Below are 16248 nucleotides of genomic sequence, written 5' to 3'. Positions count from 1 at the left end.
GAAAAGAGAATATTCACATGCAAAAGAATGAGATTAGACCCTTATCTTATAGCATGCACAGTAATCAACTCAAAATGGATCAAAGACTTAAATGTGAGACATGAAACTGTAAACCTTCTAGAAGAAAATATAAGGGGAAATTTTCATAAAATTGGTCTTGGCAATGATTTCATGGGTATGATATCAAAAGCACAAGCAACAAAAGCAAAAATAAACAAGTGGGATTTTGTCAAACTAAAAAGTTTCTGTATAGCAAAAGAAACAATAGAGTAAAAAAAGCAACCCATGGAATGGGAGAAAATACTTTCAAACCATGTATCTGAGGTCCTTCAATATTGAGTCAAGGGGGAGAAGAAAGGGAAGGAAAGGAGATTGAGAAGGAGGGAGCAGTAGATAGGAGGAAAATAAAGAGATTATGATAACTTGAAATCATGTGAAAAAAGTATCAAGGAAGAGTAATGGATTATGTCAAATGCTGATAAGTCAACTAAGATAAGGCCTAATAATTGACCATTAGATTTATCAACATGGAGGTTTTGATGACTCAAGAGCAGTTCTGGTCGAATAATATGGACAAAGAGGAACTAATTGAGGTGGGTTTAAAAGGGAGTGGAAAGAGAAGAATTAGAGACACAAATTGTAGAGTACTTTGTGGGAGGATTGCTGCAAAAGGTACAAATAAATTAGGCAATAACTTGTGGGGAAAGTGAGTCAGTATAGAAGTTTTCTTTTTTTTTTAAGGTAGGAAAAATAGTAGCATGTTTGTGTTCTGTTTGGAAAAATTCAGTAAAGGTGAAAAAGTTGATGAGGGGAAATTTTCTGGAGATGTCCTTGAATAGGTAAAAGGAGTGGAATTTAGTATGAAATTGTAGGGAAATGTTTTAGATAGGGATATGTTAGTCTGTCTTAACAGGTGGGAAGGCAGAACAGGCAGGGATGATGTTGTCAGGTGGATTTATATGTTACTTGGAGTCTGTGTATTTTAGTAATCAGAAATGACAAGGTCTAGTATATGGCCATGGGAGTCCATAGTTGAGGTAGGATAAAGATCAAGATGATGGAAAAGAGGATGTTGAGGAAGATAGAGGCCAGGTTTTAGAAGGATCATTTATATTTGTGTTGAGAGTACTATTAGGATTATAGTGAACCAAGAGCTAAAATTAGTGAGGAATGAGGGGAAGTTGGTCTGTGGATTGCTGGATAGGAGATGATATAATCTGATAAATTGAGATTCAGAGCTGGAGGTTTTTAGGAAAAAGCGAGGGAGAATTAAAGTAGTAATGAACACCCAGGATGATACATTCTGTACCACTGAGTCCAGTGGTGTGATGGCTATAGAGGGGAAAAAACAAGCTCCATTGTAAGAGATTCAGGGAAGTAGTAACCTTATGGGAGGTGGGTTTATTAGAACAAGATGGTAAAGGGAATTGTCAGAGAGGTAGAGATAGAGGAAGAAAGTAGAAAGATTGTGTTGGTTTCAGGAGTTGGGGAGGGGTGGTAAGGGGAAGAAATATGAGGTACGTAGAGCCTTATGAGGATTAGAATGTAGGCAGTGAGGGGGGTCTTGGAATCTGAAGATTCTTATAGTAACTGATATAATGAGGGATAAAGGGCTTAATTAGATTAATGCTGGGGGATTCAAGCAAATAGCAGCAAGGCCATGAGTGTAGGGAAGTAAGGAATGCCAATTATTAACATATTTTTGTCCATATTGGCATGTTGTGCAGCCAAGTTAAACATGATCTAATTTATGATAAACAAACAACCTCACTTGCACAATAGGAGCCTGTTGGAAATGCCAGCACCCTGGTGGAAAGTCACCAGTGGCTCAGCTCCCAAGAAAAATGTCAAATACTTGGCCTGATTCTAACTGGTGAAAAAACAGGACAGCAGAATTTCCTCTTAAGCCATTCATCCCTGAGCCAGGTTATCATTGTTTGTGATGTTTAGACAAGAGGTGATAGGAAAGAAACAGGTCTTGTGGGCGTGCATGACACTCCACTTCCCAGGAGGAAGGAAATTATCTCCAAGCAGCCAGGTATGAGGTACTGCAATGAGCCCAGATGGATACATTTCTAATTTGTTGGGAAATCTTCTGAATTTAACAGTTTCTGGTACCTCCATGAAAATCTTGTAATGACCTCAGAGTAAAAGTTGAATATAGAAAACTCTTATGGGTGTGAACTCTTACAAAAGTGTTGATAGATGCACTGAATCTTAGAACTAAGAGGAGACTTAAGATCAATAGAGATCATTTTTTTGTGGTTTCAGAAGTTTTACATTTTGCAGGGGAAGCTGTATTATATTTTATTTTTTAGAAATCTTATGAAGAACCACAGTATACATGAAACAGAAAAAAATAAAACTGCATTGTGTGGTTTTTGAGATGCTTTTGAATTTGTTTGTTTTCTATCATTTTATTAAACTATTGAGAACCATTGGGAGAAACAAAGGATTGGGTAACATGCAATTTTGACAAAAATTGATCCAAATGCCTCGTCTTGGCTTGGGTTAAAAAAGCATACTTTGTGACAAGGTTTTAAATGCAGATAGTTTCTGTCACATACTTTGTGACAAGGTTTTGAATGCAAGTTATAATCCAAGGGAATACCAGTAGGCAAGTGGATAATGACACAGGAAGGGGAAAACCGCCAATACATGATGCATTAATGTGTAGGTCACCACTATGGGCAACTGGGAAGGCAGTGTAGAACATACCTCAGAGCTACCCTACCTGAGACGAGAAGAAACTGATTCATTTATTTATCAACCACTGTGTTATATTGGTCAAAGTTGCCTCAGGGTGTGAACTCCTTGGAACTTCTTCCCAACTCTGTGTGTGTGGAAGAATACACCTCTGTGGACAGGGAAAGCCTTCTGGTAGAGAGTTGGAAGTACTGACAGTAGGAAACCATAAGTGTGTTCTGAATGGTGAGTATGAAGGGCAAACAGGTGGGGCACCAGTACTATCTGCAATATCCTTCTTTTGAAAGGTGGAGAAGAGGGTGTCCTGAAGACAGAGAGAAATGATCGTAGAGCATGACACTGGATCCTTTGTCTCTAACTGCTCGTGCTATAAGACACTCCCTGCCTGTCAAAAAAAAAATGCATGTGTTAACACATATATGAAGTTGTTCAACAAATATTTATTAAGCACCTGTCTGTATGTTCTGGACAGTATTTTAGGAACTTGAGATATACCAGTGAACAAAATATTCCTGGTCTTATTATTATGCATGTATTCCAGTAGAGAAATTAAGGCAACAAATAATAAATGTAAGCAATAAGTGAATTACATAGTAAGTTAGAAGACAGTAAGTATTATGAGGTAAGGGTAAAGGAAATAAGGGGTGAAATAGGAGATTGAAAAGGGGAAAAAGAACCATATTCTGGATGTAGTTTGAAAGCAGAGCCAACAGGAGTTAGGATGAGAGGGGATTGTAATTTTAAATAGGGTTGGTCAAGGGAAACCTCATTGATGGGCACTGTTCATGAGAGGTGAGGGAGATAGTCATATTAGTATCTGAGGAAAAATACTTCAAGTAGAGGGAGTGGTCAGCACAAAGGCTTCAAGGAAGGAACCCATTTTAACAATAGCAAGGGACCAGACTAGCTGGAGCAGAGCAAGTGAAGAGGCAATAGGATATGAGGTAAGAGAAAAACAAAGAAGGCAAAAAATGTGAGTTTTATAAAACTTTTGGTTTAGTCTGAGTGGGATGGGAACTACTGAAAAGTTTTGAGCAGATGAGTGAGATTATATGACTTAGGTTTAAAAAGGATCACTTCGGTTGTTGCTGTAAGAGTAGACTTTAAGGGGCCAAGGGTGGAAGCAGAGAGACCAATTAGAAGGTTTCATAGTAATCCAGGTGAAAATGAGGGTGTCTTGCACTGGTGACAGCAGTGGGGATAATAAGAAGTGGAAAGATTCTGGACCCATGTTGAAGGTGGTGTCAACTGTTGAAGCTCGTTTTGGGTGTAGACTATTAGAGAAAGGAAGGAAGAAAGGAATCAAGTATAATGGCAAAATTTTTGGCCTGAGCACCTAGAATAGTGCTGTCATTGTTTGAGATGGTGAAGACTATCAGTGGAATAGGTTTCTGGGAGGGACAACAGGAATTGAATTTGGAGTTCTTTGAGTTTAAGATGTCAAGTAGACACCAAATGGACACGTTGAGAAGGCATTTAGGTGTGTAGGTCTGGTATTTTGAAGAGATGTCTAGGCTAGCATGTAAAGTTAAGAGAAGTTGAGAGACAGATGGTATTTAAAGCCATCACACTGAATAAGATCCCCAAAGAGCAGGGATAGCCAAGGAAGTGTTCTGGGCCACTACAAAAGGAAGAGGATTGAGATTAGAAGAGGAACTTACAAGGAAACAGAGGAGGGACCCATGAGCAGGAAGAGGGCTAGGAGATTGTGGTGTTTTAGAAGCATCAAAGTGATGAAGACTGAGATGACATTGGAGTGAACATCATGGAGGTCATTTGTAACTTTGACCAGACAAGTTTCATTGGGGTTACACAGGAAAGCATCTTATTTGCATGGCTGTAACTGAAAACAGAAAGACGAATTTGTGAAAGCAAACCTAAACAACTCTTTTGGGAGATTTTGCTACAAAGGAGGACAGAGAGTTGAATATGAGATATCAGGGAAAGTGGGTTTAAAAGATGGTTTGATTTTTAAAGATGGGAGAGATGAAGCACATTTCTGATAGAGAAGATCTACTGGAACAGGAAAATCGATGTGAGAGAGGATGGTGAGAATTGCTAGAATGATGTCTGTGACGGGGCTTGAGGGGATAGCCTCCAGTGGATAAGTGGGAGCATTGGGTTTTAAGATAGGATAATAAATAGTTGAACTTTGGAACTTGCAGGAAGGCACTATGTCTTACATGTACTGTGTATGAATACAGATAATGTAGATGAATCCATAAAGTACTGATTAAGGATTTCCTTAATTAAGTAGGAATCACAGTCATTGGTTGAGAATGGTGATTGGGGGCATAGGGTTTAGAGGCTGAGAAGAGAAGAGGAGGTATGTAGTAATCATACGGATTTATGAGGGTGTGACTAAGAGAATAAAGTATGACTGTTGGACAGCATTAAGAGCCTATTTGAGGTTCATGCTTATGGATCTGAAGTGAGACCAATTATAGATTGTACTTTTTTTTTTCAGTCATATTCAGCTGCACAGGGGGCAGGCATAGTATAGGCAGAAAGTTGGATTTAATTAGTGTTGTGACTTTGCCATAGTCAATGTGATGAAATAAGGGAGGGGTAAGGGAAATGAGGGGATACAAGGAAGTGAAGTGATTATGATTATTCACCACAGAATAAGCTGGGTAAGGAGGGAGGAGGAGATATCAGTAGGCAAAGGAGAATAAGTTGGCAGGACCAATGAATTGGGAGTCTTATCAGGGATCTTAGTATTGATGGAGTCTGGGCACCAGAGGGTGTGAGCCAGAAAGGTAGGTGGTGATCAGGGAGTGAGACGCATGAAAATTAGTTAATAGAGGGATTGCAATTATGTAAACACAAGGTCATTATGGGCATGGCCAAGGGAGTGAGCAGCTGAGGTCAAGTGGAGGACAAGGTCATCTGCAGAGAGGAAGTCTAGGAATTGAAAGGCTAGGATGTTGGAATCATGTGTATATTGAAATCTTCATGAATAAAGACAAAAATGGTGTTATATAGGAAAGAGAATAGAATAAAATATATCAATAAATACACAGGGTATTATCTGAGTGGTAGATTATTGTTGCTTTAAGTTTATTTCTTATAATCATGCATTATGTTTATAATCAGAAGTAAATAACTAAACAAGATAAATTTTTGTTTCAGTTGGACTTCAGTCAGGAAAACAGGAATTTATATAACTTTATGCAGGTATTCAGGTGTAATAAACCACTGGGAAGTCTGCAGGAATGAAAGTCAGGGGATCAGCCATCAGTTTTCATTTTGCAAAACCCCCATGGTCCAGAGTCAGAGTGCTGTCACCTCAGAGGCAGATAACTGCAGGAAATTTCTGCTGACTTTACAGCTTCTTCACGTCCTGAGATGAGTGAATGGCAGGGGAATGCAGAGGCTGTTGGAAAACTTATTTGTGCAAAACCCATGTATTTGGTGCCACTGCTGGAGAAAGAAGAAAATGGCTACTGCATCTTTAATGCTTTCAAATCTCGTGAAAGCATCTCCCTGGCAGAATGTAAATCATATCTATCCCTCTGCAAGTAAGGGAATCTGCATGTTGTAGTCTTAGGTGCCCAGCCCCTGTGATACAGGGGAGAGGATAGGAGTGGAATGGAAATAAGTGCTAATTATAGAACAAAACAAAACAAAACACATTAAATAATATCTAGTCTACCAAATATTGCTTCATAAAGTCAAAATGCATTTCATAGATCAGTTTTTACTGTCCCATCTTAAGCTTGGAACTATGCCTTCTTAACTTAATTTCTCCCTGTCTTATATCTACTGAGTCCAAAGAAGAAGACCCTTTCTTTTTCTAGTACCATTTTTGGAGACTGTAGGATCCAGCATCAATGGAGCGGTTTCTTAAAAACTGTGTGTATGTGTGTAAGTGTGTGTTTGTGTTCAGTGCACAAATATATTTACCCTGTAAATATTCCCTAGTCTTTAAAAAATTTTTTTAAAAATCTTTATTTATTTTTGAGATAGAGACAGAATGTGAGCAGGGGATGATCAGAAAGAGAGGGAGACACAGAATCTGAAGCAGGCTCCAGGCCCCAAGCTGTCAGCACAGAGCCTGACACGGGGCTCAGACTCACAAACCACGAGATCATGACCTGAGCTGAAGTCAGACGCTCAACCAACTGAGCCACCCAGGTGTCCCTAAATATTACCTAGCCTTAAAGGAGGGAAGTTGTTAATTTTCTTTTTCTTTCTTTCTTTTTTTTTTTTTCTCTTTTGGAAAGTGTTGGTTTTCAATGGAGGACAGTTACCAATGTATCCAGATAGAGTTTAAAGAATAAGAATAACAGAATAAAGGGAGAGAGCAAACTGAGCCAGCATAGCCAGGGATAGCTTTATGCAAAAGACAGCACTTGATCTAGGCCTTCAAGGATAGGGAAGTAGAAAAACCCATAAACAGGGTTCTAGTTTTGGCTCAGACTTAACTAGCTCTGTGACTTTTGTTGTCCTCAGAGCTGTTCACAAACATTGCTGCTCTCTTCCTTTTGGCTGGGTAGCAGGATAGCACTTCTCCAGCCTGTTAAAATCAGATGTGGTCTGTGACTTCCTTGGGCAATGAAATGTGAGTGGAAGAGACATATATTACTTGTGTGTAGAAGCATCAACTTGCTAGTGACTGATTCCATCTTTCCTTTTCTTTTTTTGGTAATCATGTAAGCATGTACTAAAATGGAGCCTCTGTCAGTCTGAGTCTTTGAGAGATTATGAACAGATATGCCAGGCATGTAGCATGAGAAAGAAATACACCTTTGCTGGGCTAACCCACTGGGATTTTTGGAGCAATTGTTACAGTGGAGTAACCTTTCCCATCCTGACCCTTAGGGTGACCTTGTGCAAGCCCCTTCATGTGTGGAAGCACCAGTGTCCATGGTTAAGATGAAAGACTTAGAATCAGTAGATTACTTTAGATAATGTTTCTTTTCCAGTGGAAGATTTCAAAAGAAATCTACCAAGAAACCTAAAGTGTAAATTGTTGCAAGGAGTCCTGGTTGTCATCTAGGCAAAAAATACTGGATAGAGAGCAATAATGTTTTGTCCAGCCCAGCTCAGCTCATTATAAGTTTCTTGGATGACCCAGAGTCTGGCAATTCTGGAAGCTTGGCCTTTTTTCTCTCCTAGAGCAAATCTGACTAGTATGAATTTCAGTAGCATAAATGAGTTTTCCTGGGATTTCTACTCCTGGTAAAATGAACATTGTGATTCTGGCTTACAGAATAATCTGCAGAGTTTGACCGAAATGGCTTTCTGGTTATCCCCTGACACTCTATGACAAAGACAGCTGAAGATTACCTACTCCATGTCAAGAAACCAGTTATGTGACTGGCAGATAACACTGAGGATTTGCCACTGAGTTCCATTACTCATTCTAGAGTGGACTCAGTTACCTCAGCTGGGGAGACACTGGACCATCTTATCAGTGAGCATGATGATGTTTCAGAAGCTGGGAAAAACTGTTAAATAGGCTAGTGTGGACTTCAGAGATACCACTAGTTTGAACTTTTTCTAAAAGAAGGGACCTGGATGTCTCCTGACATCTCTTTCTTCCTCTCCTAATCCTCAGCGGTAAAGTGATCATTGGATTCAGACAGGTACACCCATGGAATGGGTCCAGAGGACAGATAAAAGGCAAATCAATTCATAATGGATATTGACTAGATTTGAAAAAAAACAATTAGAGGTTATTGTCCTTAGGTCTTGTATTATACATCCATTGCATCTGAGAAAAAGACCATTTTCCTCAGGTCTGGTATTTTATTTAAATCCTGTTGAGATTTGTGCTATTTCCACCACTGGAAATTGTCATGAGTCAAAGTCTTTAACACCCACTCGTGGTTTTATACAACACACATGTTTTGAGTATCTCTTGTGCTTAAACTGCTGTGTTAGGATACCATGGATAATTATTTACTTCAACATTTTATTATAAAAATTTTCAACCTTAGAGAAAAATGGAAATAATTTCATAATCAGCAACTCGCTTATGTAATTACACATCTAAACACATTTATTCTTCTATTTATTCATCAATCTATTTGTTGTCTCACCTAAACACTTGAATATACATATCAGAAACCACAAAAGGTTTTGAGCAGGGACATAATAAAACTTAAGCTGTACTGAGGAGGGCACCTTTTGGGATGAGCACTGGGTGTTGTATGGAAACCAATTTGACAATAAATTTCATATATAAATTAAAAAAAAAAAACAAAACTTAAGCTGCCTGTTATGAAAATGTTTTCTATTAAAATATGAATGTGGTGGTGTTGGTCCTAGTGGTTATGCCCTTCTTACTGCCTCTGTCCTTCCTTCTCTTATTTTTAGGAGAATCAGTCATTGATGGATGGGAAGGGTAGAGAATTTCTGTAAGGTAGTTGGAAGAGATTAGGGTTGGGCTGAACTACATAGGCATGCTTTAATACACGTACTACAAAGATGATACTGGGATGTGATCATGTGGCATAGGGCTACTTAATGTTTCTAGGCCTAATTTATCCAGAGCATCATTTCCAAAGTGGGCAACTACTGTGCTAGGAGTTTTATCTCTATATATATTTTTGTCATCTTTGCAATAGCCCTTTGGATTGTAATTACTCTTCTCATTTTTCTGAGTCTCAAAAAATTTAAGTCACTTGCTTGAATTATTTGGCTGGGAGATGGTACCACTGAACTCAGACTCTAGAAACAATGTTCTCTTTCCTTCATTGGCTTTTGCCCAGAGCTGACATTTATTCTAACCCTTGTAAGCCACAGTGCTTCAGAAGTGTTATAAAAGCAAAGGAAATCAGAAAAAATGTTACCTCTTCTAATAGACAAATAATAGGATCTCACAGTCACATGGTAGCAATTATCCAATGTTCCTTTTGGTCTGTGGACATTGGTGAGGAGAGATTTTCCTCTTGGGCATTCTGCTAATTTGCTATTGCTGGCACAGATATGCACCTCTCTCCTGGCCTGGCCTCTGATGATCTGATTGGCTTCTGTTCACCAATGGTATACTTTCTTCCCCTCGCTCCCCCCCCTCCCGCCCCCACGCTTTTAAGGCACTTGTTGCCCTTCCTGGCCCACCCATGGAATGTCTTGAAGATTTCCCAACCTCATCAGGGACCAGGTGCTTTCCCAATGCTCATATCCTAACAATAGGAATTCAGATTAGGGACTTGCTTCTTGAAGCCAATCCTCTCAATTTATGTGTCAACTTTGGTGGTAAAAGGTGGAAAAAAAAAACGAGAGATTGTTAATTCTGAGAGATTTACATATGTCTCTTTTTAAAAGAATAGTGATGAAAAATATATAAAATTTACCATCTTAACCATTTTTAAGTGTACAGATCACTAGTGTTATATATATTCACATTGTTGTGAAACAGATCTCTATAATGTGTTAATCTTGCAAAACTAAACTATGCCCACTAAACAGCTCCTTAGTTTTCCTTCTCCTCAGTCCCTGACATCCTGTTTGTATGACTACCTTAGATACCACACATAAGTGGAATCATGCAGTATTTGGGCATGATTTGGGACTTTTTGTGACTCACTGACTTCACTTGATATTTGTCCTCAGTGTTCAGCCATGTTGTAGCATGTGACAGGATTTACTTCCTTTTTAAGGCTGAATAATATCTCACTGTATGTATATACAACATTTTGTTTATCCATTCATTTGTCAATGGACCCTTGGGTTGCTTCCATCTCTTGGTTATTGTAAATAATAAGATCATGAATAGGCATGTGCAAATATTTTTTTGAGATCCTGCTTTCAAGACTTCTGGATAAATACCCAGAAGTAGGATTGTTGGATCATATGGCAATTATATTTTGAATTTTGGGGGAGAACCTCCAGACCATTTTCCATAGTGCCTGCATCATTTTACATTCCCACCAACAGCGCAAGAGGGTTCCAATTTCTCTACATCTTCACCAACATTTGTTATTTTTTTTTTCAGTACTAGCCATCCTAATGGGTGTGAGGCAATATATGATTGTGGTTTTGATTTGCATTTCTCTAATTAGATTAGTGATGTTGAGCATCTTTTCATTTGCTTATTGGCCATTTGTATATCATCTTTGGAAAAATGTCTATTCAAGTCCCTTACTAATTTTTAATAGGTTTAATTTGTTGTTGTTGAGTTCTAAGAGTTATTTATATGTTGTGAACATTAATCTTTTCTCAGGTATATAATTGCAAATGTTTTCTCCCATCCTGTAGGTTGCCTTTTCACTCTGTTGATTATGTCCTGTGATCATATGTACCTCTTTTTTGAAGATCAGCTTCTATGCTAAATATAAGAAGAGCTTCTCAGATTGGACTTATCTATCTCTGGTATAGCATCTACATTTAACTATCACTTAATTAAAGTCTTTAAAAACAGGTACTGTGTACCATTCAACTCAGTACCCATAGTGCCTAGATCAATAAGTGTTTAAAATAAAAATGAAATTAAATTAGCTTCTCCCTTAGTTTTCATTTATATACACAGGTTTTCTTCACCCAGGGTCAACTTCCTCTCTTTGCAGGGAGTTGCAGAGCAAGCCAGTTCATCAGTTAGGCCTTGAGTGGGAGGATTTCAGCAAGAAGGACTGTTAGGAAGAGGAAGTGGTCACCATCCATTTCCATTGGCAAAGCGTTTTCTCAAGTCTGCAGATATTTAGGGTCAGGAAGGGTACCAAGGTATAAAAAACACTGGGCAGAAGTCAGAAGTTTTGGATTAATTCAAGAGATGCTACTCACATAGGATGTGATCTTGGGCAAGTCATTTAAGTCTTTCAGGAAATTTGTTTCCTTGCCTTTAGATGAAAGTTTTGGGGGCATCTGGGGTGACTTAGTAGGTTGCATGTCTGACTTTGGCTCAGGTTACAATCTCACAGTTTGAGGATGAGCCCCACATTGGGCTCCTTGCTGTCCAGGGCAGAGCCTGCTTCATATCCTCTGTCCCCCTCTCTCTGACCCTCCCTTACTCATGGTCTCTCTCAAAGATAAATAAGCATCTAAAAAAATAAGATGAAAGTTTTGAGCTCTACAGTCTCTTTCAGTTTTCATGATTAATCTGTAATTCTCATGGGCATTTCCTAATTGTTCATGGAATTGAAGTGTCAACTTGCCTTTTCATCAGATTTGGTATTCTAGGAATTCCTGAACTTATCTGTAATCTTTCTTTTACATTTCCAAAGAGGAAATAGCCAAAGTAGCTAGGGCAACTATTATCTCTTAGTAATCTTGATATGAATTCTTATATTTGTGATACAGCAGCCCTTTATAAAAGAACACTAATATTATTTAGTTAATTTACTTAGTAACTACCAGTCATGTAGCTTTACAAGGAGCTTAGGGGCTAATAAATTAATACTAATTATGACCTTATTTTCATTTCTTTATTGACTCTGGAAAACACTAATCATGATTTTGCACTAGGTTAGCATTTGTTTACTTACTTCGCAGATTTTAAGATGGCTGGAGGGACTGGTTAAGTTTCCATATAGAGTTGGTGTTGATAGAATGACTTTTTTCTTTGCCCCTCAAATATTGGAATATCTGTGTGTTTGAAATGTCCCAGAAGTCTAGAAGTGTTTCATGATTCATTTAAAAGGGCTATTAGATGGAAAGCAGAGAGTCCTTAGCTGTAGCTGCTGTTCCCAATGGGATCCTGCTGCCATCAATTATATTAGGGAAGAGTGCAAAGTCATGGCACGTCATTGCTAAAAATAGTCCAGACTGTAGATCAACTCCAAATCACTGCTTATGCTGCAGCTACATACCCAGGTTTGTTTTGCTGCACCTGAGTGTAGGGAATCCTGAAGCCAGGCATTCAGTCACATCTCCCCTTCACACTGCCCCAGCAGACCCCACCACTCCATACACCTACCACACCCTCCCCACTATGCATACACCACACACAATACCACCCACACAAATACATAAAATACACCACACACACAAACACAACACATACAGCACACATACAGAGGAACTGAGAGATGTAATGCTTCACTGAGCATTTGTGTGTGAAGTAAGAGGCCCATGAACAAGAGCAGCTGATTAAGGCAACTAAGTTGCTGTTATATGCATAGGCCTCCCTCCTTCACCTCCCTCTCTGGCCTCTCTTCTCCACCTTTCTGTATTTGTTCCTGCTTGGGCTCTGTTCTCCAAGTCTTTGTCACCACACCACTCAGAGTCTGACTGAATTCCCTTTCAGAATTAAAGGGTCTTTGTGCTGTAAAACACTCCAACACAGCCTGGTGTGAATTATGATGTATTCAGGGGCAGCCAGAGGCCAACTGGGTTCACTCTCCTTCTGTGATCCTCTCAATGCTGCATCTGGCTCTAGCAGTGCTGCCTGACAAACAATTTCGTTTTCCTTGAGTGACTGACACTTCTCCTAGGAGTTTCATCAGCTAAGTCCTTCTCTTGTACTTGAGGGCAATGTTTTCGGGAGCTTAGAATAAGTGGAAGTCTTCCTAGAAATTTTAACTCCTTGTCACTTTGATCTAATGCACTACTGGTTCAGCTTTGTGGGTTTTGGGTTGGCTGTGCTGGTGACAGGTGAGAGATTAAATGTCATCTAGGGCATGAAGGCAGTCTCACTCTGCATTAATTCATTTATCAGATATCAAGCAAGGGAAGGTAGGGGTGAGACTCAGGGCACTTTGGAAAAATTTTGCACTTTCTAATTTCACCATTTCTATACCCTCAAGTCAGCTGGGGAGAGGTGGGGTGAGTTTTAGCCAATTCTATACAGGTTCTGCATAGATGGCATATTAGTTTCCTAGGGCTGCCATTAACAATTACTATAAACTTGGTTTAAACCATCAGAAAATTATTCTCTCACAGTTGTGGAGGCTAGAATTCCAAAATCAAGGTGTTAGCAGGTCTTTACCTTCGCTGAAGGCTCTAAGGGGAGAGTCTGTTTCTTTCCTGACTTTCTTTTAGTTTCTGGTGTTGCCAGCAATACTGGGGGTTTCTTGGGTTATCGATGCATTACTCCAATCCCTTCCTCTGTGGTCACATGGCATTCATCCTGTGCATCTCTGTCTGTGTTTCTGTTTTATCTTTTTGTAAGGACACCAGTCATATTGATTTAGGGCCAATCCTAATTGAGTATGACTTCATCATGACCTGAATATATCTGAAAGAGCTTGTTTCCAAATAAGTTCATATTCATAGGTAGTGTGTGTTAGAAATTCAACATATTTTTGGAGGGGGACATAATTCAACTCATGACAGATAGGTTGGCAGGTGAAACTGGCATCCACAGTCTTGGAGCTTCTCTCAAAACCTAGACAAAAACAGTTGCATTTCTTCATATCAAGATTTATTAAACTTCTTGGATCTGTGGGTTTATAGCTTTTTTTTTTTTTCAACGTTTATTTATTTTTTGGGGGGCAGAGAGAGACAGAGCATGAACGGGGGAGGGGCAGAGAGAGGGAGACACAGAATCGGAAACAGGCTCCAGGCTCTGAGCCATCAGCCCAGAGCCTGACGCGGGGCTCGAACCCACGGAGCGCGAGATCGTGACCTGGCTGAAGTCGGACGCTTAACCGACTGCGCCACCCAGGCGCCCCGGTTTATAGCTTTTTATCAAACATGGAAAATTTTTGGCCTTTATTTCTTTAGATATTTTTTTCCATCCACCCTATCTCTTCTATCCTTCAGGGACTCTAATTACATGTATGTTAGGCCACTTGATTTCCGCAGCTCATTGATGCTCTGTTGATTTTTTCTGTTTTTCTTTCTGTATTTCATTTTGGATACTCTATTGCTATATCTTCGAGTTTATTAATCTTTTCTTTTGTAATAGCTCATCTGCTTTTAATCCCATGTAGTATATATTTCATCTTGGACATTATAGGTTTTATCTCTAGAAATTCTATTTGGGTCATTTTGATATTTTCTGTATCTTCACTTACCACATTCAATCTATCTTCTTGAACATATAGAATAGAGTCATAATAACTTTTACTATCCTTACCTACTAATTTATTACCTATGTCAGTTTTCCATTGGTTTCAGTTGATTGGTTTGTTGTTGTTGTTCTGGATTAAAAATTGTGAATTTTTAATTGTGTGGTGCTAGATATTTGTGTATTCCTATAAATATTCTCGAGATTTGTTGTAGAACCCAGTAAAATTATTTAGAAACAGTGTGATCCTTTCAGATCTTGCTTTTAAGTTTTGTTATGTAAGGACAAGAGCAGCATTTAGTCTAGTACAGGGTTTCTTAACCTTTTCACTATTGACATTTTGGGTTGGGTAATTCTTTGATTTGGAGGGCTGTTCTGTGCTTTGTAGTATTTGTAGAAGTATCATTGGTCTCTATTTGCTATATACCATTAGCTTCTCTTCAGTGTGATGACCAAAATGTCTCCAGACATTGCCAAATGTCCCTTGGGAGGTAAGATTGCCCATGATTAAGAAGTATTGGTTTAGGGCTAATCACCTTCCCGCCCCTCCCCAGGCCAAACTTTTCTGAGCACTCTATCTGGTGTTTTGGGTATCATGAGGTTTTCCACTTTGGGAAGTTGGAACAGGAACTATTTCTGGCTCTATGTGAGACCAAAGGGTTTTTCCCTCTAACCCTCTTTGGTGTTTTATCCTGGCTTCAGGTGGTTTCTTACTTAAAACTCAAGGAGGACAGTGCAGATCTCCAGAGCACTCTTAACTCTCTGTCTGTGACTGTCTCTGTTTCTCTGAGAAGCTCTGTCATCTCTAGTATTCTGCTCTGTGAATTTTAGGTGCCTTGGCTTCCCAGCCTTCCAACTCTGTCTCGTTAACTAAGAAAGTCAGCCAGGATATGTCTATGTCCTCTCTTTTTGTATCACAACCTGGAGACTTTAAATAAAAACTTAAATGCTTATTTGTTTATTTTGAGAGAGAGAGAGAGCGGCAGAGAGATGGGGAGAGAGAATCCTAAGCAGGGTCTGCACTCTTAGTGCAGAGCCTGATGTGGGGCTCAAACTCACAAACAGCAGAGAGATGATGACTTGATCCGAAATCAAGAGTTGAATGCTTGATAGTCTGAGCTACCTAGGTTGCCCCAGATACTTTCTTGAAGGAGTAAGTTTGGGCAATCATAGAGCTTACCTCACTTGTTTCATTTCTCAGTGATTATTGTCCTTTCAATGCCTGAGGTCTAAAGTTTTGAAAAATGTTTTTTTAGTGTATTTCATCTTTTTTAGTTGTTTTAAATAAATATAAATCTGATCTCTGTTACTACATCGTGGGTGGAAGCAAAAGTTAAAACTATTCCATTTTAACACACAGACATATACAGAGTGCATATATATGTAATGGTATGGGTACACACATATGGAGTATACTTTTCAATGTTTCTTGAAACTCTAATCTTGGCTTATTGCTCTTTTTACTTGGTAGCTATGTTGTCCAATGTACCTGTGACCATTTACATTTAAATAAATCAACACTAACAAAATTAAAAGCTCAGTTTACTTTGCAACAGCCATATTTTAAGTGTTCCATAGCCACATATGTCTGATGGCTACAGTATTGGGCCATCACATTTCTATCATCGCAGAAATTTATATTGGGC

The sequence above is a fragment of the Puma concolor genome, chromosome B3, assembly GCF_028749965.1.
Source record: "Puma concolor isolate L17-30 chromosome B3, mPumCon1.1.hap2, whole genome shotgun sequence".
Classification (NCBI taxonomy): Eukaryota; Metazoa; Chordata; class Mammalia; order Carnivora; family Felidae; genus Puma; species Puma concolor.
This window is presented reverse-complemented; position numbering follows the sequence as displayed.